Source organism: Podarcis gaigeae, assembly GCF_964106915.1.
Source record: "Podarcis gaigeae genome assembly, chromosome: 2".
Lineage (NCBI taxonomy): Eukaryota > Metazoa > Chordata > Lepidosauria > Squamata > Lacertidae > Podarcis > Podarcis gaigeae.
Window position 1 is genome coordinate 1582562 of NC_139679.1, and position 26878 is coordinate 1609439.

General features: G+C 45.4%; 1 protein-coding gene and 1 long non-coding RNA gene across 6 annotated transcripts in view; one reads left to right on the forward strand and one right to left on the reverse strand.

The window, feature by feature from the left end:
• The window catches only part of OLFM2 (olfactomedin 2), a 191375-nt gene that overhangs the window by 91355 nt on the left and 73142 nt on the right, over window positions 1-26878 (reverse strand). The window contains exon 1 of one of the 5 annotated variants that reach the window (XM_083729216.1): window positions 285-476. The exons of 3 other annotated variants lie outside the window; for them this stretch is intronic. The gene's annotated coding sequence lies outside the window, so the exon portion shown is untranslated. Of the gene's footprint in view, window positions 1-284; window positions 477-26878 lie in introns of those variants that run through there. One more of the 5 variants, XM_083729215.1, reaches the window with a different exon arrangement.
• LOC310840111 lies at window positions 1076-1887 on the forward strand. Its single transcript, XR_014561810.1, has 2 exons — window positions 1076-1126; window positions 1722-1887. It is a non-coding gene; the product is annotated as an uncharacterized lncRNA (long non-coding RNA).

Sequence of the window (26878 nt, forward strand, 5' to 3'; positions counted from 1 at the left end):
AGCAATTTGTGCCATTTCCCTCTGCCTTGACATGGAAGATGCAGCCATTAGATGGAGAAACCTTGGAGTTGGCATGGCCTGTCAAAAGCCAGCTACATTATAACAAGAAAAGTGCTGGCATGAGATTGGCAACTGGAGAGAGAAAGGCAGGAGATCAAGGAGCTGTGTTTATCCTAATTTCCATCACCATATGCTTCTCTGGAACAATTTCAAATGCCAAAAGGAATCTATGAGGGATGGAGTAGTGGGGAATAGGATACTTTTATAGGCTACCAGCTGCTTACATTATTGTGTCAGCCATAAATCCACACTCCTCATGTCAACAGTGTCATGGAAATAGTGTGTGCATTTCAGAATCGGTGGTATGGCGAGAAGAGCATTGGGAAAGACTGGTCCAATCTTCAGCCTCCACATTCAGAAGGAATGTCGCCTATGAAGAAGGCTGGGCAGCAGCCATTCAAAGTGGAGGCTACGCCATGGCAACCCAGCTCTAGCTCCACCCACATATACTGTGATGTCATGTTAGTGTGTCATGAAGGTGGCACATGCTGAGGATGGGTGGGGCTTGCTGAGGCACAACTCTGCCCCATGAGATGTGGTGCAGTGGCTTCTCCATCCAAAGGCCCTGGGCAGGATCTAACCATGACAAGAGAATTTCCCCACCCTGATAGGTCCACTCAATACTTCTGAATTTCTAGTATCAACACTCTTTCACCCTTGAGGAAAGCACAGCTCAGTAGTAGAAAAGCACAGCATATATATATATATATATATATATATATATATATGCAGGTTTTGGTGTCCTCGGGTGTCTTCCCGTGTAAAAGTTGGGGTGTCTAGGCGACGTTTCGACGAGGTCTCACTCGTCATCTTCAGGCTGGTGCTTTCGGCTTCTTGTTACTGGAACAGAGCGGGATCTCAATGTTTGAGTTCCTATAAATACTGTAGAGGGGGTGTGGTGTCTAGCCTCCAATGTTCTGGGCAGAGAGGAAGTTTCCAGGCTAGTGTGCCTTTTCTTCTTTTGTTCCTTAAAAGCATATATATATACGAAATATATATATACGAAAGCATATATATATATATATATATATATATATGCAAAAGGTTCAGCCCCTGGCATCTCCAGGTAAAAAGGATCATGGAAAGGCCCCCTTCTGCTAGGAGAACAGGACAGCCACTGCCAGTCAATACATGCGGTGTAGTGGTTAGTGTGTTGGGCGAGAACCTGGGGTACCTGAGTTCAAATCCCTGCTTGGCCATGAAGCGCACTGAGTAATCTTGGGCCACTCACCGTCTCTCAGCCTAACCTACCTCACAGGATTGTTGTGAGTATAGGAATGGGCAGCGGGAGAACTATGGACACCGCCTTGAGTTCATTGGTAGGATATTAATGTAATAAAAATATAAAAATAATAGCATTGGGGTGGCAACTGTGAGAATAGTACTAGATGGGCCACTGCTATAAGGGACGTATCAGCAGGCTGGATGGGCCTTTAGCTTTGCAGGAGTACATAAAATCTCTGAGGGGAATCTAATAGGCAAACCCCAAAATGGACCAATGAGCACTGAGCATGCCCAGTGGCCATGCAATGCCGTCTGGCTATTGGGAAGGGGAATTTGAAACTAGTGGGTGGGAAATGGAATGAAGTGCCTGGGATTCTGAACAGGAGCACTCAATGTTGCAACATTTTGTTGTCGATCCCTTCTCTTTTCCAATGCAGGGCTATGTTAAAGGAGAGCAAAAGGCACTGATTGAGCTTTCCCTCCCACTGTGTAGCAGAACTTTGCTTTCCCCAAAGCAAGAAGCACTGGCTCAGATCATCCAACAGATTCTTTCTTTGTACCTCAACAAAACCTAAGACAAGTGAGATCACAAGTTCAATGCAACCAGAGTCCTGTTCTCTTCATTTCCAACAACAGTCAAGGAACTCACATGAAACCCCCCTTTGGTGTCTGGGTTGTCTCATCAGAATTGCTAGACATCATACTTCAGCCAGCACAAAGTGGACTGTAGTCCTTGAGAGCTTATAATCACAGGAGAGAGGGGGAGAAATAGAGGAATGGGGGCTGTGGGGCTGTGCTATTCACTGACCACTTCTTTAGTTTACAAGCATTTTAATTCTGCTCACACATTTCCAAGATGGTTGTTGTTTTTCCTTACATTTCTATGCAACCTCTCCTCCATCCTGGAAGGCAAAGCATCATTCATGTGCTTCCTGTGCAGTCACCCATCTAGAAATGGATCAGACCTAAACCGCCTTAGCTTCAGTAAGGTGGTAGTCACTTATGCCTTCCGGCCAAAGCCTGGGGAATATGCATTGGTGGATGCTGATTGCTTGAAGTGAAAGCATTGATTTTCCAGATTCTGCACTTGCTCACAGCCTACCACCTCCCAGTCAGCCTGACTCTAGGCTTCTCTGTTCTTTCGCTCCCCCAGCTTCCAAAGTGCTCTTTGCAGCCACCTCTTTCCCCACAACTGGTGCCCTGACCTGATCTGGATACATCCTGTCTCTGGAACCTGGGTAAGGTTAGCCCTTTTAAAAGTAATCCATATGTACAAAATACGGATGTGGAACAGGGAGTGGGCATCCTGCCACTGGAACCACTACTGACACCTTGTGCATCACAGACCCTGCCCACCTCAAAGCATGAATGTTGAGCAGGATGTTTGCAGGAGCGCTGGCTTGCATTCAGCTCCATGTGATTGGGATCTTGCCATGCAGCTCTCCAGACTACATGGAGCACATGTGCATGTTCAGCTGGATGTGGATAGACTGTGGGGAGGCAGCAGGCTCAGTGGCTAGGTGTGGGCCCAGTGGCACAGCTCTGCTGTTTTTCTGAAAGTGGCTATTTGAACCCATTCAAACTAACATCTCCCTTCCCATACAAAAATCAGCAGTGTTTTACAGCATCCTGTTACTGATGCCACTCCCTGGACAAATGAAGCGCTTCTGAAACATCAGAGCATCTCAATCAGCAGCAGAATATGGGGAGAAATAGCAGTCAGGCCTTTGAAAGCAGACAGACATTTTTCAGATCATCTCATAGATAAGAGAGTCTGCTGATTAAGATTCTATCAAGTGTGTCTTCTCCCAGCCATAGGCGCCGACTCCATGGGGCCTGAGGGGGCCCGAGCCCCCTCAAAAATTTGTTTGGGGGGGCTCTGCCCCCCCAATAATTTAAGAAAATTATTACCGTAAATTTCGCTCTATAACACGCAGATTTTTTCTCCTAAAAAGTAAGGGGAAATGTCTGTGCATGTTATTGAGCGAATGTGTGGTCCCTGGAGCCGGAGCGCAGGGGCAAAAATAGGCAAAAATCAGGCAAAAATAAGATTGGGCGGTCGGGCGGAGGGAAGGCGGAAGCTGCTGCTTTCCTGCATTCTGCCTCAGGGTCATACTGCCCACCCGCTTCTGTTGCTGCGTTTGCTCAAACTCAACAAAGAGCAGGGAATCCCCTGCCCTCCTGGCAAGCAGAGGGTTAAGGAAAGGATCGAGTCCTTCCTTCTAATTCTTTCCTAGTCACACTGCGTGCAGGCTCCAGCCCACACCTCCTCCTCTCCATGCTCTAGGGATGCAGGTGGGAGAGAGAGAGAGAGGGCTGGCTTGGAGGGGGGAATTTTGCCTTCCTTTCCTCCCCCCACCCCGTTAAACTCCTCCCCTGCATTCTTAGCCAGCTGCTTCTCCGCACACCCCTCTTGTGCTTCTTGTCCCTTCTGTGTTTTTCCTTCCCTCCCCATTTAAAACATGGTGACAAAGCACGGATCCACATGGATCCTCAGGATTTTTGCATTGGGTCACCCCAAATTCACTATCAGATCACATAGCATGTTCATGGCTACATCTTGCACCAAAAAAATCACGCACCCACTGTTGCCTAGGGTCACAGTGGTGCAAAAACATGGTTACAAAGTATGGATCCACATGGATCCTCAGGATTTTTGCATTGGGCTACTCCAAACTCACTGTCAGATATTAAAAATCTTTATAAAATAGAGAATTAAATACATACAGAATGTTAAATTTTCAGTTTCAAAATATTAGTACTAGTTTAGTACTGTATTTCTATATTACTATAGTACTGTATTAGTTATTTTCAAATACTTAAATATTTTTAGGGTGTAAGACCCAATTAAAGCCCGTTATTTACATACAGTATTACAGTATTCACATACAGTATTAGGCATACTGTATTAACTTTATTAACTGTATTAAAGCATTAACTTTGAGATATTATTTTTATTTAATGAACCCTCAGCCTTATTCAAAGTAAGCTTAAATTAGCTATTTCACTTATTAATCAAAGTGCCATTACTGTGCGACAGCAATATTTTGTTTTATTCTTTTAATGATAGTTTAGGATTTATTTATGGGACGCAGGTGGCACTGTGGGTAAAAGCCTCAGTGCCTAGGACTTGCCGATCGAAAGGTCGGCGGTTCGAATCCCTGCGGCGGGGTGCGCTCCCGCTGCTCGGTCCCAGCGCCTGCCAACCTAGCAGTTCGAAAGCACCCCCGGGTGCAAGTAGATAAATAGGGACCGCTTACTAGCGGGAAGGTAAACGGCATTTCCGTGTGCGGCTCTGGCTCTGGCTCTGGCCAGAGCAGCGATGTCACGCTGGCCACGTGACCCGGAAGTGTCTCCGGACAGCGCTGGCCCCCGGCCTCTTGAGTGAGATGGGCGCACCAACCCCAGAGTCTGGCAAGACTGGCCCGTACGGGCAGGGGTACCTTTACCTTTACCTAGGATTTATTTAAATATCATTTCAGTCTTTTCAGAGCTATATATTCACTGCTCTGTAATAGTCTATAAGCATAATTGTTACTGTAAATTAAATTAGCTTTTTACGAAAATACCGTGCGTGTTTTTGTTTTGTTTCTTTTTTCAAAGCCAAAAAGTGTTTCAGGCTTGTCGAGTTTCCCGGAGTGTGGAGTTATAGAGAGTCGAGTTTTCGGGGTTCTAATGTTGATCATATGACTCTAAAATACTTTTTAAAAACTTTAAAACTCACTAATTTTCATCTAAAATTTAGAAAACTTCCCGGGGAAGGACCCCGGTATGGGCCCCCCCAATATTTTTTATAAGTCGGCGCCCCTGCTCCCAGCATGGATCTTATTGGATATGTGGAAGCTCCTTTGTTTTCATTTCTGAGACCACGTGAAGGTTGCATACTCTGAAAGAAGACAGGGGTGTCAGACCTTGCCATACCCTACCCAGTTATGCAGAGGTAGAAGGGAGACAGGCTAAAGCCGGATCTGTGCTGGTTGACGCATGGTAACATTAAGGTCTCTAGGGTGCCATTGCATTCCTGATGCAACCATTCATAGAATAGAATCATAGAATCCTAGAGTTGGAAGAGACCACAAGGGCCATCGAGTCCAACCCCCTGCCAAGCAGGAAACACCATCAGAGCACTCCTGACATATGGTTGTCAAGCCTCTGCTTAAAGACCTCCACAAAGAAGGAGACTCCACCACACTCCTTGGCAGGTAATTCCACTGTTGAACAGCTCTTACTGTCAGGAAGTTCTTCCTAATGTTTAGGTGGAATCTTCTTTCTTGTAGTTTGGATCCATTGCTCCGTGTCCGCTTCTCTGGAGCAGCAGAAAACAACCTTTCTCCCTCCTCTATGCGACATCCTTTTATATATTTGAACATGGCTATCATATCACCCCTTAACCTCCTCTTCTCCAGGCTAAACATGCCCAGCTCCCTTAGCCGTTCCTCATAAGGCATCGTTTCCAGGCCTTTGACCATTTTGGTTGCCCTCCTCTGGACACGTTCCAGTTTGTCAGTGTCCTTCTTGAGCGCCATTTCTCCCCATATTCAGAGCGCCATGAGACTGAGATGCTTCCCTGCCCCCGCACCCCCAAGCTGACCAGAATGCCTCCCCCCTCCTGCACTGGAGATGGTGGTGATGAAGGACCTGGCCAGGTTGGGAGGGACAGAGGCTGCAATTATGTCTTCAGGAGGAGCCCTGAGTCTCTAAATGTGTCACTGATTGGGACCCAATTAATTTGGATGACCAGCGCTTGTCCTATAAACACTTATTTTGTTTTTTAATTAAGCGCTTCCAAGTTCAACAGGAGAAGAGGGGGAACTTCCACCTATCCATCAGTAGAGCTTTTTGCCCTGGTCAAGCAAGGGACCCCTGCAGGCATATCCAAGTGTCAATGAGGAACACAAGACTCTTTTAGTCTCCCTCTGAACTCAGCAGAAACTGTGGCTGCAGCTCACCTCCTGCAGTGAAGCGTGACCAGAGCTGGATCCAGGCCATGGATTTTATTTTGCTGTAGAATTAGGCGGGATCCCTGGGTCTGTCACATCCCTTCCCAGAGAACCCTCTGTTGTGAGAAAGTCTAGCTAGATGGAGCACATGTCTGATTTAGCCCGACAATGTCTGCTGTGTTTCCCATGCAAAATTCATGGCCAGGAATGGGCCAATTATGTTCCCACTGAGTCCCATTGGGCTGCCTTGCCTTTTGGGTGGTTTCCTTCAGCCTGGGAAAACATAGAGGGATGTGTGAGAGAGAGAGCAATTCCACCTTTTTGCCATTCACCCACTGATTTATTCACCCCATATGCTGGTGCTTCTCCACCGAAGTGCCATGGGTAATCCATAATTATTAATTATGAAAACCAAGAGCAGAGTCATCCGTTGCATACAGCCTGGCAAAGATAAACGACCTGATCTCTTCTTATAAGGCCAGGGCGAGATGTTGTTTTTGCAGAGACTGGCTTTAACTTCATGTTTCGCTTTGGAGGGAAAAGGGGATTTATTGGACACACTGCTGGATAATACAGTCTGAATGCAGCTGCACAATGAATCTTAAATTAAATGGGGAGTGGAAAGCGAGGTGGGCCTGAGAACAAGGCGACACAACATGTATTATGGCAGAGCAGAGTGCCCTATAGCAAAATTGCTCTTCTGAAAATCACAATTTATTATTTAGTGGCTACACTTGTATCCAGCTCTTCTTCCAGAAGAACACACAACAGCTTACATATGGTAATAGCCTGGGCTGCCATCTATTCCCAAATGCAAACGGTTACTATTCCAAAACAAAGCAGCAGCCCCAAAAGGAAAGAATGTTGAAACAGATTCAAACCACACTCAAAACAGAATTAAATCAGGACAGGACAAACCAAATCTCCACTCAAATAGCCAATGTCAATCCTGAAAAGTGACTAATAACTATTCATTTGCAGGCCCTTGGACGTGGTTCCACAAGAATTTTAATGATTATTACTAGGGGCTGCTGCCCCTGGTCACCCCACTCACTAACTCCACCTACCCACAGAACCCTTTGTCAACTGCCCTGAAACCACAGCTGACCCCCCCCCCGCTCTCTTAGCCCCTTTCAGATCACCCCTCCCTCTCCCCCTGCAGCTCACCTCTCTCCCCACTCTTTCTTAAAGGAGGGAGGTGCTTCACAGAGTAACGCCTCCCCACCTCCCTTACACCTCTCTGTTGAGCCCTTGTCCTCTCACACCCCATCCCTCATATCCATGCAGCTCCCAGCACCAGGGCAAGAGGTGCTGGTTTGGGTCGTGTCCTGAGCTCCTGGGGACTGGCAATTTGGCAACAAGGTGGGGGTGGCAGGTACACAAGGATGGGGGGTTTAAGGAATCTGAGGGAACGGGGGTTGGCATGGGGCAGGAAAGTGGGTTTGGTGGGGTATAGGCAGTTTGGCAGGCAATGCAGCAGCCCCTAGTTTTTTGTGGGGGAGGAGGTGTCTCACATCTTAAAGGTTTTGAGTTCTGCTGGATTTTGCCCATCAATCTGAGATGTTACAAGGTTCAATAGCTTATAAAGACCCCAAATAGATTTGGCACTTGCATTTGTAGGAAATCTATAAAACTTTATATTCTGCCACAATTTCATTTCAATGCTACTTCAGATCTCAGCTCAGCCACCACTGCACTGGGTGTTCAGCACTTCCATCTGGGTTGCGCTCTGCAATAGTGACAGAATCACTATCCTTTTTTAAAAAATGCAGGGGAGGGGGAAAAATGGGGGGGGGGAGAGACAAGCCAGAGGCAGAGAAAATGTGAACTGAAAAAGACAAGGCAGAGACCGAGCAACAGAAAGGAAGAAAAATGAAGTAAATTGCTCTCCTTCAGCCTTGACTTCCCATCTATAAAATGGGAATAATAGATTGCTTTCCTTATATGGCAAATATGAGTTTGAGCCAATAGTCAGTTCCACTTAAATTTTGCTTTTGAAGGTGGACATCTATGATTTAATTTAGAAGTATCTGCATAACAAACCAATGTATTAGTTGGGCAGCTGTGCTTGTTCAGGGCACACAACTCCCTAATTCAGGATGGAAATCTTATTTTAAAGAACACTGGGTTCACCTGTACTTTAAATGGATTCTCAGCCCTGCAGAAACAGACATGATTATTCTATAAGCCCAATTAAGGATGTTATTAAACCTGTTACCACTGCACATTAAAGTCATATTAAGAATGCAGAGATATTAAGGTTGGGTGCCTTGTATGAAAGAAGTCATTCCATCTACACTGCTGAAAATCATTAGGTGAGGGAATTCCCTCCAGTTCATGCTAGATCAGTTTACATTCTGAATGGGTACAGAGTGTGCCAAGTCATTTCAACTGCACATTAACAGAGGGCTTGGGTGCCAGTGAGCATTATAGAATTAAGTCTTTTAATCCTGCAGCAGGAACAAGGAGAGTGGTGGTGGTGAGAATCTAATTAGGAATAAGAACCTTTAAAAAAAATGTGGCCAGGCCTGGGTTGTTGATTACTTGATAGAATTTTGCACATCAATATCAGATCACTGACTGAGTGATGTATTTGCATCGTTAACACTGGAAGCTTATAAACCTGTACCTGTTAGGTTAAACCCAGGAACAGATTTATCAGGAGATTCTGGGCAAGTTGAATAATTACAGAACCACATTTCAGGACCTTTTCACTCCACAGCTGTTAACAGCTGTCAACCCCTAAAAGTAGAATGGGGAAACCTATGCGCCAAGCACTTTGAACATGCCTATTTACTCAGCTTTGCAAACCACAAGACACAGTGTGATATTTAAGCATTTGCCTGGTAGCCGCCATGTGCAATAAGGATTTGCATGCAGGTGAGTGAGTGGGCTAGAGTACTCTATCCCTCCTCCCTGCCCAGTATAGAAACCTAGCTGGCTACTAGAGGATGGAATACCCATCCTCAGCACCAGTGTTAAAAACTGAGATATGAAAGCTAGGCGCTAAATGGCACCTCAGTTATAATACTGCCTCTCTCAGTGCAGAATTTATTTTTAGTGAAGGATATACTGCTCTAGGGACATCCTCCCCCCAAAAGTAGCACACATTGTATTATGCCTATTTCATTGCTTGTACTGATTTCAAATGGGTTAGTATTCCTTCTGCCAATCAACACTCCAGAAGAGCTCATGACCCACTCTGAGAACCAGTCACTTAGAGAAGTCACTACCATGCAATATTATTTTTTGTAAACTATTTTTATTTCATTTCAAAAGGAGTATAAAAACACACAGGTATAAATGCAAACACTAGGGATAAATAACCCATAAACAAATTCTCACATGTAAGGCAAATTGGTAGGTGACACTTGAGACATCCATGTACACAAACTGTCTAGTATAATAAATGGGAAGGGTGCTGATACTGACAAAACACCAGGAAGTCTCCCATTATTAAAAATCAATGCTTATGGAGATGGTAAGACCAAAATGGTAGCTCAAAGTCTGGAGAAAAAATAATATATGGCTCTAATGGTGGATATTTCCAGTTTAACAGCTGCTGAAAGGAATATAATAAGTGTCTTGTGGGGCACTTGTTGGAGGTCCACAGTAAAAACAAACAAACAAACAAACAAAAACAAACAAACAGATCTGAGCCAATTGGGGGTCCGGAGGTATAATCTGGGTCTCCATGGGGTCTCCTGGAACATTCCCCCTCCCCCAAGGCCTTTACCACCATTTTAAAGTTCTAAGAAGGTTCCTCAGTAAGACTTGGTCAGAATTCAATGCCCTTTCCAGCTGAATTGTCACACTGGATGCTCTTGATGGCCATTCTGATCTTAATGCTGCTCAAGCCAATGAATTCCCTTTGCAAGCAATTTCCTGCCGACACACAGACAAAGCAGCCTTGCCAAGTTCCTTTCTCCTTTTCTTCCTTTCTCCTCTTGATGCAGTTATGATGACCCCTGTCAAATGAGAATTGGATGGGAACTTGTTTTTTATTGGTATCGATGTGTATCTGCTTGCCTGCCTGCCCGCGCATAGATGTATCAGAGCCAACATGCATAAATCTATGCACCAGACATCCTTAACTCTAAAGATAGCTTATCTACCTGGAAAAACAATATCTCATAGTAATGATCACTTAAGAAATACAGATCTGATGCACTGAGCAGTATCATTCATTTATTGCTATGACAGATAAAATTAATATCATGCATAGTCATCAAATACATATGTCAGGAATGACAGCTCACTGTCTGTCACTCCTAGGTTTTTAAAGAACACTGCACTGTCCTTTCTATTATCTACTGATGTATTACACCAATTCCACTTTGATTGATGAGCCGGAGGATCCCACAGTGGAGATTAAGCAGGCTTGCCAAACAATGCCATTGCGGTTCACTGTCCAACAGAATCGGCTCCCTTGGCTCAGCGTTGTTCTCAGTGCAACAGGTAGCAGATGACGATGAGGGGAAACAGCATCAATGTATGCGTGCATGTTGCATAAAACAGTCAGCACTGAGTGTAACGGAAATCAGCACCAGTTGTTTCTATTACCTGCATATGCTATGCAACTCACATATTTGAATGTGCTTTCCTATTTAGTCACTGGGAAAAGCAAGGATTTAAGCATGGGGCAGCAGTGCTGCCTTCTGACCATTGGAAATCTCACCCAGCCTCCTCTCTAGCTTGAGCAATCCCATCAAAAATTGTTTACATGTATTTCCAACAACTTGTGTCTGGGTTTTTTTACAATATAAAAACAATGATTCTAGAGATGCTGAATTCAGTTCACATTGCCAAATTATGTGCTTGCAGAACCCTGCCCAGGATGCTTAACACATTCAACAAATAACTTACGAAAGAGAATGGGGAAGGGGTAATTAACAGCAGCCAATAACCTGAAATCAAAGCAGAAATGTTAGTCTACCAAGACTACGGCCAGGGAGGACAGCTCCTCATTCACAGATACAAGAACTCTCCTTTCCTTCCACGCTGACTGTTAAATGGTTACTAGATCCCCCTGCTTTGAAATGAACAAGTAGAATAGACTCTGTCCTAACTATTACCACTAAGAATGCAACTAGCCTAGGATTCTGAGGGTTGATTGATCTGTGGAGATCATACTGACACAGGCAATAAGTGTTTGCTTAAGCATCTCAGCTGGACTCATGCCAGTTTCAGGACTGCAGACATTTCTGAAGAAGCTGGATGTGTATGCAGTGCATAACAGATTCCTCTAGCCTTCAACTCATGGCAGTAGTTCTGCCCTGTGGTATGTGCTACAGGCAGAGGCAAGTAAACGCAAAAGCCTGCAGTCTGTACCACCCAAAATAGATATTCTAGGCTTGCATGTTGGATGACACCTGCCATTTTAAAAGGTGTACTTCCCAAGAAGCTTAGCATTAAATCTACACAGGGATGCTGTTAGTTCACATATACATACACCGTTTTTTAAAAAAACGAACAGGCATTTATATTGCACATTTCAAGTGTTCAAAACACTTTAAGCAAATTTATCTGGAATCCTTACAACAACCCTGAAAGTTAGGTCAAGATTGCCCCCATAATGTAGATGGAGGGGAGAGAGGGATATTTTATTTATTGCTACACAGTGAGATTATGGTGAACATGTGATTTGAACCACAGATCTCCTCACTCACTCACTCACTCACTCACTCACTCAAATCTACTTAACTACTACAGATTAAACTTCTTCCTTCCTAAGCTCATTCCCCCCCCCCTTTGCAAAGCAGCCACCTGGAGAGATGCAGAGGGGGGCTCCAGCAGAGGCCTTAACACACTTCTTCAATGTAGAACCACATCACCCATTTGTTTTGCCATCACTACTGTACTCTTGCTGCTTCTGCCAAACTGTATCCATGACCCACAGTCACTTGTCAGCTACTGTTAGACTCTTGTGGGCAGTTTGCGAACAAGGCTGTGTGCAGCCAGCTCAGAAAGCCCATTCTGTCTCCCTTACCGGCTTGTGAGTGAGAGCAGGAGACAGTGAGGCAATTGCAAAGAAGCCCTGCTTAGCTGCTAAGTGGCGAAAAAGAGCTCCTCTCGCCAGGAGAAAGGACTTGCCCATCTCTCCCTGTCCCCAGCCGCAGTGGCACTTACATGCTCCTTAGAAAACTGATATACCACTTCCAACCCCCAGTGCCATCAGCATCAGCTTCCTTGTCGCAGCTGTATCAGATGGAAGAGGCTGCAGCTCAGTGGGAAAGCACATATTCTGCAGGCAGGAGATCCCAGGTTCAATCCCTGGCATCTCCAGGGGCGTGGGAAACTTGTGGCCCTCTAGATGTGGTTGGACTCCACTCCCCATCAGCACAGCCAGTGGCCAGGGATGAAGGAGCTGCAGTCCAGTAACATCCGGAGAGCACCCTGTTGCACACCCTGCCCCTGATGTAGGCGGCAGATAGACCAGGGAGCAAGGAGTGGAGAAAACCCCTCTCTGCCTGGGACCCAGAGTAGACACCATGGGATGAGATGCTGCTTCCTAAGTTCTCATCCTGCAAATATATTTGTTGCAAAACTTGGATTTTCTTGGCACACAGTTTCTACAGAGAGATTCCCACCCCCCGACTGGCACATGGCCTTTTCTATACTTCTTCATTCATGCCTTGTTAACCTTGCCTCTTCCATTCCCCTCTTCTTTCTGTTATATGCTCGCCTAATCCTTTGCCCCCCCCCCCCCGCTGACTTTCAACATTTTATACCGTAAGCTCATTGGGGTAGGGAGTTACCTTATTTTTTCCTTGTAATTTTCACTAAAGTCCCATGTTTGCTGCATGAGCTATGAAGAACAAATCAACAAAGAAAATACAAAAAACAACAACAACCCTACCCTAAATACTCTGGGAGAGAATTTCAGTCCACCTGAATATTGCATAAGAAGCTTCAAAGTTCTCCATCTCAATAAATTCACTTCTAGTGGACATATGGAACACGAGGAAGCAGAGCAGGAGTCCATACACAGATCCAATTGCATAAATCAAGACCTAAACAGAAGCGACACGTTCCTTTCCCATTATGAAGACTGAGTGAGCCACTAGCCATTCTGCACACCCTTCCCTGCCATTTAAATTTGCATCATAGGCCCACTGGGAGTCAACGCTCTGCTTTGCTGTCAGCTGTTCTGGGGCAACATCCCAAGAAGGGAGGGCTCAGGGATAAAGGATATGCTTTGCATGAATAAGGCTGCTGGTTCAGATAAGGAATCAAGGCAGCAAAACTGGGAAGCCCTTGGGTCAGAACACTAGAAAGCTGCTACCAGACAGAGTTGTCATAATCAGCCTGGATTGGGGTGGGGAACTCCTGAGCATCACCTTCCCTCAACAAGCCATTTTTGGGGGGCTGCATGCCAGCAGTGGGAGGCGCTAGAGCCACAAGTGGGTGGGATTTGTAGGACTGCAGGGTCGCACAGAACCCTCTTGCATTCTCTCCGGGTTCCTCTAGATTGCTGGGTTTGGGGGAGGTGCCTGCTGCATTATGTCATTGACGCAGTTAGACTGCATTGGTGGTGGATTTATAGTGGGCTGCTCAATATGATTCCACCTTATTAGTTGTTCTGTGATGCTTCCCCAATGTCACCACATTATTGCTTCCTGGATGGGCACTCCTGTGCTATAGTGCAACAGAAGCAGGAGAACAACAACCCTGGAATGGTCATGGTATGGAAAGTTACAGGATTTCAGCAGGAAGCTACAGGGCATGCACTGAGTGGCAATGCAGCAGTACATGGGCCCTAAAACATGCACAGTATTGAAAGTGGGATCATGTATATCCACCTGATATTGTTATGAATGTATAATATATAAGAGACATGTGGAGGATTTCTCTCTCTCACACACACAGAGAGAGAGAAAGAAAGAGAGAGAGAGAAAGAAAGAAAGAAAGAAAGAAAGAAAGAAAGAAAGAAAGAAAGAAAGAAAGAAAGAAGAGGCAGAAATCCCAGAAAGGTAACCCAGAGAATAAGATCTGCAATTAGGCCAGGGCCTGGAAGGATTGTATGTGGCACACTGAGGGTAGCAAAGTGAGTGGGAAGAGCTCCTGAGAGGTCAGTAGAGTGGTGCACAGGAACTTAAGAGGAAGAATAGGTGCAAGAAGAGGAGGACACTGAGCAATGGGGCAGGAAGGGCTCCTTAGAAAGTGTTTGGTGGACAACCTCAGAGGCCTCAAGGGCAGGAGATGCTGTATGATGAACAGCAGCCTTTCCACTGGACAGCTGCTTCCTCCCCTGAACCCTTGGAATGTTTTGGACATTCTGTGACATCACACCAGGCTAGCCAGTCTGAGGCAGAGACTCCATTGCCACAATGTGTGCGTGTGTGTAAAAATATGTGCACATCAACACACACACAGTGACATTGCAAGCCTGGCCCTTCCCTGCCCCCGCTTCCTCCTCCGATCTCATGTTTCATAGGATAATTTAATCCACTTCCCCTGAAAATAGGCCACTTTCCCTCAGTAATGTTTCCTCTGTTTAACAAAGAAGGTGGAAATCAGTCTGGTTCTTTCGGTTGTTATGCCCCCTCCCTCCTCCCCCAGGCAGAGATGCTCCACAACTCTGAGTGAAGTCAACTGGAAATAGAGAGAGGAAGAGACATAGAGAGAGAACGCATTACTTCCCCTCTGCCCACCCCAACCTCTCCAGCAGTAGGGAAATAGAGGAAAAAATAATACCAAAAGGTCATTTTCCTGATGTATGGATGTGCACAGTGGGCTGCAGGGCCCCCGGAAGGCAGCTGGGAAATAGTAATATCTCTCTCTCTCTCTCTCTCTCTCTCTCTCTCTCTCTCTCTCTCTTTCTTTCCCATTTGATTTCTGGCTGCAATGCACATGTTTGCAGAACCAAAAAGCAACTGGAACCTGGTGGACTGAAAAAGCCCTAAAGGGGGACTCGTAAAGGAAGAAGATTGGACATGATATAATTGCTATTATTCTTATTTACCAGAGGGTTGCAGGCTCGGTTGCTTCTGTAACATGGAACTAACCATGTTATGAAATCGGATTTCAGAAAACAATAAAAACCATCACTTTGCCCCCACTGTGCTGTAATGTATATGGATCCCTGAGCAGAGGCAGGTTCAAGTCCCAGGCTCCGACATTAACCCATTGGATGGCCTCAGGAGGAAAGCACTCCTTGCTCAGCCTGGAAGAAAATGCTAGGTGTTAGCCACTCATTTATGCCATCTGTTAGTACAATAGGGGGTGATTGCCATGGGCTGAGAAGGGCTTCAAAGGAGCAGATTGGACAAATGCATAGGAAAAAGTCTGTCCATGGGCTGCAAACCTCAATGGCCAGCATGCACCCTTCTAGGTTCAGAGGCAGCAAAGTCAGCCGACCTATAATTCCCTATCCTTGCTCCACATCATTGTTTGGCAACCCCACAGAGAAAACCAGCTGAAGAGAAAAGCAGGAAGTGGGAGAACATGAGAGCTGACGTGGTGTAGTGGTTAGAGTGCCAGGCTAGGACCTAGAAGACCAGGGTTCAAATCCCCACTCAGCCACAAAGCTCACTGCCTTTCAGCCCAGCCTCCCTCACAGGGTTGTTGTGGGAATTAAATGCATGTCACCTTGCGCTCCTTGCAGGAAAAGGTGGGGTTAAATGCAATTAAAAATAATAGCAATAAATTAATAACTCAAATCTCTGGCTGCCATTTTCAGCGGCAGTAGTCACAAATCACGTGTCACCTCTATGTCTGCCTCTAGTGAGGCCCCAAGGCTACCTGGGGTCAAATCCAACTTGGGAGAGTCCATGGGAAAATAAGGTCTCAGTTCCTCATCTGTGAGATGGGGAAAAAAGGATCTGCCATAGGGCCCCACTGGTATACCTTTCCAGATGCTGGAAAGGTTGGGAAGAGAAACTCTCTCAGGTATATATTCAGATCATGTCAAAGGTGAGGAGTGAATTTGATAAGTTGCTGTAGGTTCAGTTTGTGCCTCTGTCTGTCTGGAAGAGTCTATCAAGCACTCCTTCAGAATTTCCTTCAGGCTTGTGATGGGTGCCTGGCAAGACATCATCAGTGCCCCTCTCCCTTTACTCACAAATGGAAGCCTATTCAAGCAGCAAGCACAATCAGATGGCTCAAACAAGCAAGTCAAGTCACATGAACAAAACGTTTTTGAAAACATACCACCTTTCCAGCTGGTGGCATAGCTAAAGTCTATTCCACATAAACTTAAAAAGACTTCTCATAAATTAATATTCAGGTGGTATTTGACATGGACTGATACGATGCAAAGGAGTGGTGGGAGGTACCAGTTGGGGAACCCCCAAGGGAACCCCTCGGGGAAGAAGTCTCAGAGCCAGGGGACTGGTGATGGTACGATGATACCTGGTCAGAGGGAGAAGATGGGGCAGACTGGGAGGAGGAGGAAGTGTCAGAAGCTGAAGAGGCAACAGGGTTTAGTGAGAAGGAAGAGGCTGTGGCAGAGAGCAGTCCAGAGGCAGAAACAGAGGCTGGAGATGAGGGGCCACTAGAGGCAGAGAGGAGACAGGCTGCTGAGGAAGCCAGGGATCTCCTCCTCCTTCTGTGACCAGTTATCCCCCCCCCCATGTCTCCTAGAACACAGAGAGGAATGAAGAGTGCAGAGCATAGAGAAACAAGATGAAGGAGCCTCAGGCTGCTGGGGAAGGATCTAGGGGAGGAGAAGACTTAAGGAACTCTGGGAAGACAGGGACCTTCATTCCTCGCAACTGCCTCAAGAGCTACTGGGGCAAGAGCTACTGGGAAGAGTTCCCATACTCATACTTTATTCTTTGAATGAAGAGTTAACCACGCTGACATCTTGTGAGTTATTGCTGACCTGACCCAGACATCCACCCTGACCAAATGGGAGGAGCAACAAATGGGAATTCTACCTTTGTACAGTAGGCTAGTTTCTGCGCACATCCCTCTCCATCCTCCAAGACAAGCAAAAGGCAAGACCATAATTCAGGGACACATTCCAGCCAGGCAAAAACACATCTGGCCTCCAGGCCTGTCGTTCCCCACACCTGGATTGTGTGATGTCTTTATGTGAAAGGGTGATTTGTGTCCAATCTACTCTACAGACATTTTCACTGGGCTCTCTGGCAACTTTAGAGCCTCTGCCATCTTTCCTACCTTACCCTCCACTGGAGGCAGACATGCTCCCCTTGCTGTTGCATCGAAGTACTTTCATCCCAAAGACATTAATGAGTGGGTCTGTTCTGAGTATGACTAGCATGGGACATCACCGGAGAGTACCAGGTTGCAGAGCCCTTAGCCAGGTGGATGGCAACTAGACAGGAAGGGTGCTTAACCAGCTTGTTCTGGTGCACATGATGGCGCCACTGCAGCAGATCTTTACAACATACTCATGGGATTGGGGTGCCAGCCAAATAATGGAATAGGGCAAAGGGGATGGAACACACGGTTCTGACTCACATTTGGAATGCCTCTCACATATCTTGCAATTCCCTTTGCTTCTGTGGGCAGGGCAGACCCACCAGCCTTTTCAACCTTTCTGCATTAGATCTAAAGCATCTTTCCTCACTGGTTTGGATGCTTTCCAACCATCCCCTCTTTAACAGAGCACGGCTGCCCAGACTATGACCCTAGACCGCCAGTGAGGCCTGATCAATACAAAGCAGAAGGGCTCTAATAATACACCCAGTGTCGTTTTTACTGAACTGTGCTGTTGGCAAAAGGGGGAAATGGGTGTGTGTGTGTAAAAAAGCAAAATCCAAACAGACCGTGACCCACATGACAAATGACATGTTCCAGGGTGATCTGTCCCATGAGGCTCTTTTCTGCCATCTCTCTTTACAGCAAGGGATGTGACTGGAGGCTGTGAGATGATTTGACAGCGACATGGAAACACAAGGGGTTTTCGAGGAAAGCCAGATACTCTTGAGACAGATGAGGGCTGCAATAGTACATATATTTCCAAGAGCTATGATTTGCACTTGGGAATCATTCAGCCAACTTAGGTTCCTGTATATTACCACCATACATTAATATAACACTCTTGCTTTAAGGGGTGGACCATACCCCCCTCCAGCTACTCCCCTTCTTGTTCACCTCAGAGTGTGATAGAAACATAGCTTAGCAATATGAACAAACTTGAGGTGAAGCAGCCCCCCCAATCCTCTGGAATGTGTCAAGAGGGTGAGGTCAGAAGCACCCACTTCCAGGTTTCAACATAACAGTGCTTTGTCATTACATCTAACAAGGACAAACTGTCATTTAAGCCACAGTTTATTGAATCAAATCCCAAGGAGACAATGCTTTCTGATCCTGACATGTTCTAATAAACCATAATTTAAAGTAACCACAGCTCTTAAATTCAGAGGTAATGAACTGCAGCTAGTTTAAACAAAGATTTGGATACTCCCACTCTCTTCCTCTGATGGGAACCCAGATTGGAATAGATATCAATAATCCATGCCATCTAAGATTGCTTGCAGCTGCCCCACCAAAACTCTCCATCAGCTTCCTCCAAAAGTGGGTATTTGCAACTGGTCAATAGTTATTCTAACCCAGGGCTGATTTCTTTAGAAGTGGTCACACCAACGCCCATTTCAATGTAGCAGGAACCACCCCCTCGCACACTGAAGTGTTGGTCACACACTGGACCCAACCCTCTGCTAGATTTAATTAGCCAAGCAGGACAGAGGGATTGTCACCAGCACCTTGTCCACATCAGCAAACTGCATAAACAGAAACCATTCCTACAGCACATCACTGACTCTGGCATTGCGTACTTCATCTGGAACTGCAACAACTGCAGCGTCAAGGTCCCTCTGTCCCTGTTATAGCTCCCTGTGTTACCACCTGAACACCTCTGCAACTGCAGCAGATAACAAATCGACCCTGAATCTTCTTCACATGCCACCCCATCTCCCGTCATCCACTTGCCTCTCTCACATTCCAAGCACACCCTCAGGTTGAGGGAGAGGGGCAGGTGCTGGGAATTGTAAGGGGAAGGATGGAATAACATATTTAACCCAGTACAGCCTTTGATCTCCAGGAGCTGATACAGTCGTGAGCAGAGGATCCATGGTTCCCCTTCCTTCCCTCCTCCGTGGCTCGCTTTGAAACAGCAAAGCAGGAGAAGAGCCGCTGAGTGGGGGAGGAGAGAGAGAAAGAAAGCCTGCTTCTTTAAAGGAGCAAAGCAGGAGAGGAGAGGAGCCGCTTACACGTGTGTAAGCGGCTCCTGTCCGGTTGGTTCCTTTAAAGCAAGCAGGCTCTCTGTCCCTCTCTCCTCCCCACTCAGCTCGCTAAATAGCAGCAAAGTTTTTCAGCTCACTAAGCCGGGGATGAGCGGGGAGGAGGGAGAAAAGCAGAGCCTGCTTGCTTTAAAGGAGCAAAGCGGGAGAGGAGCCTTCTCCCCTTATACCCCTCTTCTGCATTATTAGCAGCATCCTTCTCCACCCACCCCACGCATGCTCCTTGTCCCTTGAGTACTTTTCCTTCCCTCCCCACTTAAAACGTGGTTACAAAGCACGGATCCACATGGATCCTCAGGATTTTTGCATTGGGTTACTCCAAACTCACTGTCAGATCACATGTCTGTGGCCACAGCATGAACCACAAAAATCATACATCCACTGTTTCGTTTAGAATTTTTTTTCTTGTTTTCCTCCTCTAAAAACTACGTGTGTGTTATGGTCGGGTGTGTGTTATAGAGCGAAAAATACGGTAACTGCTAGCCAAGATCACTATGTTTTTCTCTCTCTGTTGGAGACAGTATGCCTCTGCATACCAATTGCTGGGAATCACAAGTGCTGTTGACCTCAGGTCCTGCTTGCAGGTTTCCCCATGGGACATCTGGTTGACCAATGTGAGAATGGGAAGCTGGACTAGGTGGACCATGGGCCTGATCCAGCAGGCTCTTCTTAGGCTCTTATGTAACCACGCAGTGTGGAGAAGATCTCGTAAGTTCACTGAAGATATATATGTCAAAGCCTGAAAGTTTAAGGGGTAGGGAGGGAATTATTTTGCAGTGGGTCGCAGCAAAAATGCATAGCCTAGCAGCTTTCCTCCTCCTCTAACTCTGCTTGGTTGTGAGCTCCATTATTACATGAAGCAAACACCACACAGGGTCTTGTGTTATCTGTCACCTGGTTATTAGATGGAGCTGCCAGCTCCAGTCTCAGGAGCAACAGAAAGGAAGGAAGAAAATCGCTGACGCCAGTCCAGGTGATGGATTGAGGCATCAAGTGCTGCCCCCACGCCCTCCAAGCTCCTGCTGAGACCTCTCCTTCTCTGTTACTCTTTGTCTGCTTTCCTCAGCAGCTTCACTTGGAAAAAATAACAACAACCACTATCTGAATGCCCCATTTTCCTTAATACAAAGTGAATTTCAAAGCTGGGTAATAAATTCACAGGCCAAACAGCAGGATCCTATAAGCAGGATCAATTAAGCTTAAACGACCCCTGAAAGGTATTTATCCTTTTTTAAAATTATGACAACCACTTCTCCTCTTTGGTAATTTGCCTTCTCCTCCACCCTCTTCGCAGTGTTAGCAAATTCTCTTTGGGTGGAAACCAGAAGACATTCTAAAGCAGAGGAAGCCAATGTGGTGTCTTCTAGGTGTTGTTCCTTCTCCCCTCATCTCTGACCACTAGGCATGCTGGCTATATCTGATGGAAGTTCAAGTCCAACAACAGCTGGAGGACCACAGGCTACCCACACCCATTCTAAATGATGGTGGAAGTGGTTTGAATGACAATTCGCTGCATTATCAGGCAATTGTTTTGAGAGCAGAGGATGCTGTTTTCAGACCACTTTTACCACATTATAGCATGTTTTATTTTCTCTCCAGCTTTACAAATTGGGCTCATTGTGCCTCACCATTTAAAAGCTGGAGGGTTTTCACCTTATCTCAATAAACCATCTATCCAGCCTCTTTTTTTTTACTGAACAATAATTCTACCCTGATCAGTGAGGGTTGGGAGAGAACCCTGTCTGAAACCTTGGAGAGCTGCTCTCTGTTAGTGTGGAATATCCTGAGAGCTAGACAGTCTGACTCAGTCTCAGGCATCTTCACATATTCCTGACCCTGGGCATTAACCAGGCTGGGTGGAGTCCGCAAAGCTCTGGAACACCACAGGTTTCCCCTCCCCAGACTTAGCAGCTTGTTTGGGGAAGATGCACCTTTCTAAACCCCAAAAACTCAAGTAGAAGGGAAATGGTCCTTTCCATAGTTGTGCATGTGACACAGGACTGAGTTAGAGCCACTTCATCCATCACATCTGTTGGTGCACACACAAAAGAAGCAAAAGCATTAAGCACATACCTAAAAATATAAATATGACAAAGGCTTCATAGGTCCCACTCATCCGGAACACCTCAACTGGCTGTGGTGCACGAACAGTGCAGCAATCATGGATCTCCCTCTGGGTAGCGCAGGGATGGGAAATCGGTAGCTCTTCTAAGGTTGCTGGACTACAACACCCATCACCCCTAACTGTTGGCTATAAAGGCTAGAGCTGTTGGAAGTTGGAGGCTTAACAGCATCTCGAGGGTCACACCCTGGCATTGCATTTGAAATAACTCTTTATGATGGTAGTGAACAGCTGGCTCTGTGGGACTTCAGTCACATAGAGGAATGAACACGTGTGAATAATGTTAGCAGCAACTGAGTGTTCTTTTTTTAAAAAAAAATTGTAACTATGTTGAGTAAAGAATCAAGGGGAGGATACATGGGGGTGGGAGAAGAGCAAAAGTCTCACATGGGTATTAGGACTTGGGGCTGCTTCATGTGGCTTAATTTCACCAGATGCAAGGCAACTAACACATTGAAAGATGAGTAATGCACTTCCCTGCACCCGCTGTGAGCTGGCAGCCATTTCTCTGAGCACAGCTGCTGGGGTGGGAGTGAGCCTGGAGATAGCTTCTGGCTCTCTGCACACTCAGTCTGGTACACATTAACCTCTCTCTTCACCGACACGTACCAGGGCACATAACAGCAGGAAGAAATTCAGCAGTGCAAACTGACCCTACCAGATTTCCCATGGAGAGAAAGCTGCTACTGCCACCACCTCCAGAAACAGAGTGGGGCAGAGAAAGACAGGAGACTAAGAGGCCTGCAGTCTCGTGTCATCTCTGACCGGGGGGAAATAGAAGGGACCACACACTGCAGATGACATGGGACAGCTGCCAGCAAACTGTACCTCTGTGGCTAGTGCATCCCCCCCCCCATGTGCATGAGCATTTTTGCAGTGTAGCAGGACGAGTTTCCCCATCTTCACCACCCAGTGGAACAGAATGGGGCAAAACATACATGAAGTCGAGAGAGGACACTCATTACAGGGGAGCCCCACTGAGAACTCAACAGAGGGGTGCCATTTTTGGCAAAATGCCTGTGTCTCCATAAGGAATTGGGGAGAAATATGATTCAGTTCACATTCCAAACTAAATCTATCAACTCTGCACTTTCTGAAACAATACAAGAAACACAGCCATCTCTTATGTAAATGCTGGGATGCAGTTCTGCAACCAATGTTCATAAAAATGCATTAAATTTACAGGGAAATGTGCAAACAAATGAATATACCACTGAAAATAAGATTAAAATGCATTTGGGCCACTAGGGGGCGCATCGGAAGATGGCTGACAATAACATCTCTCCGACCCACACAAGGTAATTTGGAGCTATGATGGGAGTAATTAGCCTCCCTACCCCCCCAGGATGGGGGGGGACTGCCCTTGCCTGCTGTGCCCTATACCACCCCCGAATTTGTGGGGATGGGGGCACTAGGCACAAAGCCCTCCTGTGGGATTCCGGCACTCCTGGACGCTGTCCCTGATCCGCACCACTAGCTGCAAGAACTTCAAAAGAAACAATTTGGATGAAGGAATGCACATATTTCAAGGAAGGAGGGGGAGTAAAGACTGCTAACAGAAGAGATCTCTGATAAAACAAGACAAGAATAAAACATGAGAAGATACGCCAAGATACAGTATGGCAAATGACTGATGGGGGAGGGGAAAACCTTTCCTTTCTTTCCTTATGTGATTAAACAAGAATCCCCTCCCCTCACGAGTCAGAATTGTCGTTTTAAGGACTTAAGCTGTGGATTTAAGGCTGTGTGGAGATAAACTTTCGAACCAAAGCATGTTTTAAGAAGAGCGTGGAATGTATAAGAGCTTTGGAATGACGCAGTTAAAAATGCCATCGCCATATTGGGAAGTTCTGTCGGAGGTCTTGAGTCTGGGAGGAGAAAGAGAGAAATAGAGCTGTTTATATATTGTGGGTGAAACTCCTCTGAGGGACTTAAGAGCGACAGTTTTACGAGATCAATGATGGAAAGAGCGATGTTATCTATGAAGGTGATGATATATGGAAACCATCTCGATTTGAGGAAGAACGGATTGGAATTGGAACGGATTGGAAGAACGGAAAATTCACACAGGATTATTATTGGTGATTATCGGTTTAAGGAGACTATCAGAAGAGATCATAAAGAAAAAAGAGAAAATATATGAACAAGATGTGATGTGGAAACAGAAAGATAAGACTGGATAGAATTATGAACTCTGTTTGGACTGATTTGGATTGATTTGGACATTAACGCAGTAATAATAATAATAATAATAATAATAATAATAATAATAATAATAATAATTTTTTATTTATACCCCGCCCTCCCCAGCCAAGGCCGGGCTCAGAGCAGTAGCAAGAAGATGATCAGAATCCCCCTTCGGATCTTGAAATATGGGTCCCCCCAACAAAATTTAAAATTCGGCTTTGTAATTCGGAATTTATGTGATGTGATTTAATTTGATTTGATTGGCCGGTTAATAGAAATTATTTTTTAAAAAATTACAGGGAAATGTGCAAACAAATGAATATACCACTGAAAATAAGATTAAAATGCATTGTATCAGGAGAGGTTGCCAACAGAATGTCCCAGGCTCAATCGCCAGCATCTCCGGGAAGGGTTGGGAGAGCTTTCTGCCCGAAACCCTAGAGAGCTGCTACCATCCAATTTAGACAATGCTGGCAAAAGATTGCTGCATTGCAGGGGTTGGACTCACTGGCGGAGGAAGAGGGGGGCAGGGGGAGCGCACCGCCCCCACAGCACGATCCCAGTGGGGTGCCTTTGTGGCTGCACCTGCCCTGCGCTGGGTGCCACGCCCCCACAGGCGGCACATCACACCCCCAGGGTGCGCGCCAGCCACGCCCCTGCCTACTCTCTGCCCCTGGTGCCAGAGCATGGAGCTCAGCCACTGGTTGGACTAGTTGACCCTTGTGGTCCCTTCCAATTCTATGATTCCAACTCCCATCAGTCCTAGCCAGCATGACCAAGCATCAATCACGATGGGAGCTTGCAGTCTCACAACATTTGGAAAGCCACCACTACCCCATCTCAGGTTAGAGCACCAGAACTCTACCAGTGAGCAACCCAATCTTTCATCACTAATGACAGCAGCTGTTTTGAAGGCAGCTATTAATCTTCGCAGGAAGGGCATGTAGGGACAATACATTCCCAGCCACTCACTTATCATGTGGAGATTATATATTCAACATCCCCCCCTTTCCCAGAGATCCTTTTGCTTTGCTGATGCTGTTTAGCCAGATGTCCCCAGGCATCTCCTTCCCCTGCAAGCCACCAGAAATAGTGGCTCCGTCTTTTGCCACTACCAGTTCTAAGGAAATAAAGCACTCGTTTCCATAAAGGATACTAGCTCTGAACAGTGGGGGGAAATTAATGGAGCATTGAGGAAGAATTGTTAATTCCCCCTTTCATTAGCAAAGAGCTCCCGTGTAAGCTCCCATTTAAATCCCATTTGGGAGGTGTAGGAGGGAGACATGCAGCTCACAGATTGGATTACGCTCTACTTAGTGCAATACAGTGGCTCATTTCTCATGAGACCTCTGTCTGGGAGTTTGCACAATCCCATTGCAGATTGTGTCTGCCTGGTCCATTGGTGGACGCCTGGTTGACAGAACATCATCTCAGTTACTCAATGAGTGTGAATGGTGTCAATCAAGTCCACTTTCTAAACTTAATGTTCAGTATACCTGAGAGGGCCACTTTCCCATTGTTACAGCCTAGGCATCTTTCTTCTTCTTTTACATATAATTTTTATTAATTTCTTTTTTAACACAATATTTCCAACATTACAATAGCAAATAAAAATACCCTTTGCTCTGCTGAGCTCGTGACTTCCCTCCATCCCTTCAACTGGTTTTTTGTTTTCAAGTCTTTACATTGCACTTTAAAACCTCCACTTCTGACCTTCATGTCCTTATAGTAACTCTGTCTCTTTGGTCTAGAAAGTTATAAAATGTTTTAAATTTCGTTGCAGGATTTATTTCAATCCCGCTAGTGTCTTCACATTTTTACAATAATTGTTCATATACCCAATTAATTTACTCCAGTCTCTTTGAAACTTTTGGTCGTCTTGGTTCCGGATTCTACTGGTCAGCTTGGCTAATTCTGCATAGTCCATCATCTTCGTCTGCCGCTCCTCAATCGTTGGGAATTCCTGCACTTTCCACTTTTGAACTAATAAAGTTCTTGCTGCCGTCGTGGCGTACATAAATAGTCTTTTGATCTACATTAGCAATTTCCTATCCCATCAAACCCAGCAAAAATGCTTCTGGCTTTTTGGGGAAGGTATATCTAAACATCTTTTTTAACTCATTATAGATCAATTCCCAGAATGCTTTTACTTTATCACAAGCCCACCACATATGGTAAAAATCTCCATCTTTTTCTTTACATTTTTCCAACATAATTTGTTCCTCATCCTATGCATTTTGGCCAACTTCACTGGTGTTAAATACCACCTATACATAATTTTCATTACATTCTCTTTTAAGGCCGTGCAAGCTTAAAGTTTAAAATTTCATTCCACAATTTCACAATTTTGACCAAGATTCAAACTCAATATTATACCCAAAATCAATAGCCCATTTTATCATAACTTATTTAGTCTCTTTATCTTTTGTATACCATTCCAACAACAGATTATACATCTTTGATAGCAATTTAACTTTGCCCTCCAACAATTCAGTTTAAAATAACATGTGTCTTCTATGAAATAACATGTTTGAAATAACATGTGTCTTCTATGTGTCCTCTACAGCCTAGGCATCTTTCATGAGGTTAGTTGGGTCTACAGCATGGGTGCTAAAAAGATAGCTGATGGGCTGGATCTGGCCCCTGAAGCAGCTTCATACCTTCTTGGTTTGGAGTAAGCACAATCAAATCAATCAATCATTTTATTTGTATGCTGCCTTTCTAAAGTTGAAAACATGCTCAACATATAAAAAATTACATAACTGCAAACATAACAAGTCACAAACAATAAACAAAACTTCAAAAAGTACACAACCAAACCAAACAATTTCCACATAAATCTTAAGATCCAAAATAAAGATACAAGAAATTAACAGCAACAGCCCAACCGCAACAAAACCTCTAAACAACACCCCAGCCCAAGAACTGTCAGAGCTCTCAGAAATGAGTAAAACACTCATCATTCAGGAACTCAGGAAGGTGTACTAAATACTCTCCGCTAAACCTTTCAAAACCTCAGAGGAGCTATGAGTGGTCTCAGTTATGGTTAGAGAGATGTGGAGCTGCCACCATTCATTGTTTCTTTCTCTCCCCTCCCTGGTAAAACATCTAGGATTTCTCAGGACAAGTATTAT